Here is a 2,505-nt window from a genome sequence, read left to right on the forward strand (position 1 = left end):
GAGACTATGAAATGGAGAAAAATGGAAAGGGGAGGAGGAAGAAAAGAAAAGAATGAATAAATAAGAATCAGAAAGGTTAAAGAACCGCAAAGTTCCCAGGGATCCCACCAGTGCAGCTATGAGGTCTGGGGAAGTCACTCTCAGGTGTTGCAGTACAGCCTGGCTAGAAGGTGTAGAGGTATACAATGCCAGGAATTCAGGGAACAGAAAGAGAAGGAAGATATAGAGAGGAGAAACTGAGCAATATGGAAAGACAAACAGGGAAAAAGAGGAAAAAGAAAACAAAACAAATTAAAAAAAAAATAAAAAAACAAGAAAGACCCCCAAAGAAACAAGGGAAAAAAAAAAAAAAAACCCGAAGTAAAAAGAAATTCCCTCAGGGATCTCATTTCATTTTTGACAACTTATAATTTTCCTTGATTCATTCTTTATACATTCCATGTTCCAATTGATAATGGACCTTTCCAGAGATTTCTTCTAATTTTAAGTCATGCCACATTAGCAAATGAAGGTACCGAAATCTTTACTCTATCCATGTCATTAAGGTTGACACTACTTTGAGGAGGCAGCTCTTCCCCAGTTGTATTTTGAGTGCCTTCCAACCTGAGGGGTTCATCTTCTAGAATTGTATCAGAAAATGTTCCACTGATATTCATAATGTTTTTCCTGGCCAATTTTTCTCAAAGTATATTGCCAGGTCCTTCTCTGCAGGCTGTCTTAGTCCTGAAACTCCACTGAAATCTGTCCACCATGGGTGGCCCTGCTTGTATTTGAAACAATAGTAGCATAGCTTCCAGCATCACAGCAACACACAAGCCACCACAGTATGACACACTGACAGATGAAAAAAAGAAATGATGATGTAAAAGATCTGAATAGAAGATTTCAAAGAGCAGCTTAAAAAGGAAGAGAGAGGTATTGTAATGAAATATGCAAAGACCTGAACTTAGAAAACCAAAAGGAAAGAATACACTTGACATTTCTGAAGCTGACAGAAACAAAGAAAAAATTCAAGCCTTGAGTTGCAATATGGAAGGATTCTATGGGCAGAAAATTGAATGATGTAGGAAGCATCAAAAGAACATAGAGGGGCAGGGCCAAGAAGGTGGAGGAGTCAGGTGCTTCTGGTGGACCTTCTTACAACAAAGACCTGAAAAAAAAGTGAATTGATTATATATGATTATCTAGGAGCACTGCACATCAAAGGCAAAGTTGAGGAACCGGACTGAGTGGCAGGGGGAGGGAGAGACATTTCAGAAGCAGCAACGAGTTGCCAGAACTCACCCGGTGAGAGGCTTAGCCCTTCAGGCCTGATCAGCTCATGGGCGAGCAGTGAGTAAAGCAAGCGGTGGTGCTTGCGAGGTGTTTTCCGCACCAAGAGAAACTCAGCAGCAGAGAGTCTACTCGGCCATCCAGAACAAGTGAAAAGCAGCCTTATATCGGCAAAAGATAAGTACTTGTGTCTGGCCTACTGCGCAGATCAAAAACACACCCCTTAGGGAAAAACCTCTCTCCCATTTACCTCCCCACTCCCTGGTCTGCACTGGGTCCTGGACAGGCTTCAGCAATTGCCAAGTCCCCTGGGCTGGAAGTAGGATCTGTCACAAGACCTAAGCCATTCTCTTGGCCTTGGAGAGTGAACAAATTAACAAACGGGGGAAAAAATAAACTGCCAGCTCCCCTGAGCCAGGAGCTCAGGGTAGGCACAGCTCCTTTGCCAAGGCACAGGCATAAGAGATCCAAGGACTTTGAGTGCCTTTCCCCCTCCATAGACTTGTGTGGGCCCATTTCAACAGCATGGCCCTCATTACCACAGTACAACAAGGGATATACCTGAAGTCTAACTTCAACTGTTTCAGCTGTGAAGTGGCAGGTTCATGACATTTGACACTGCTCTTCCCATTAAACAAGGTCTTCACCTACCCACATAAAGGGCCTGAGGACTGGTGGCTCCACTCAGGTCACCTAGCCACCTGTGATAGGGGCCCAAGAATGAGAGGTGCCCCCTAGTCCTCACAGCCAACAGCATTGGGTGCTCATAGTCTGATTGCAAAACCACCCACCTACACACTCTAGGGAACAGGGACAAGCTTTACTCCTGGACACTCAGGGGCAGCCATCAGCCCCTGCCATGCTCAAAATGTGTCCTCTTGCTGCAGCCAGATGCTTGTGCCTACAGCAATCACCAATGCCTGTCTAGGACTGTGAGAGCCTACACCACACACTTGGTGGCTATCTACCTGGACAACTAAGCTGAATCCATACAGGAGAAGTGGGTGGACTCCTGAGCTCACATACCTAGTAACAGATCTAACCACATGGTGACAGGACATTAGAGCTTCAAAAGTGCCAATAATCAAACTAGCTCACATGAGTAGCCTATTTGGACATATCAAAACAAAACAAAAAGCTAGGGCACAGTAAGCAAACATAAAATAAATATAATAACTTATTGATGGCTTGGAGACAACAGTCAATATCAAATCATATAAAGAGGCAGTCCAT

Source organism: Trichechus manatus, unplaced genomic scaffold, assembly GCF_000243295.1.
Source record: "Trichechus manatus latirostris isolate Lorelei unplaced genomic scaffold, TriManLat1.0 scaffold00011, whole genome shotgun sequence".
In the NCBI taxonomy this organism is placed as follows: Eukaryota; Metazoa; Chordata; class Mammalia; order Sirenia; family Trichechidae; genus Trichechus; species Trichechus manatus.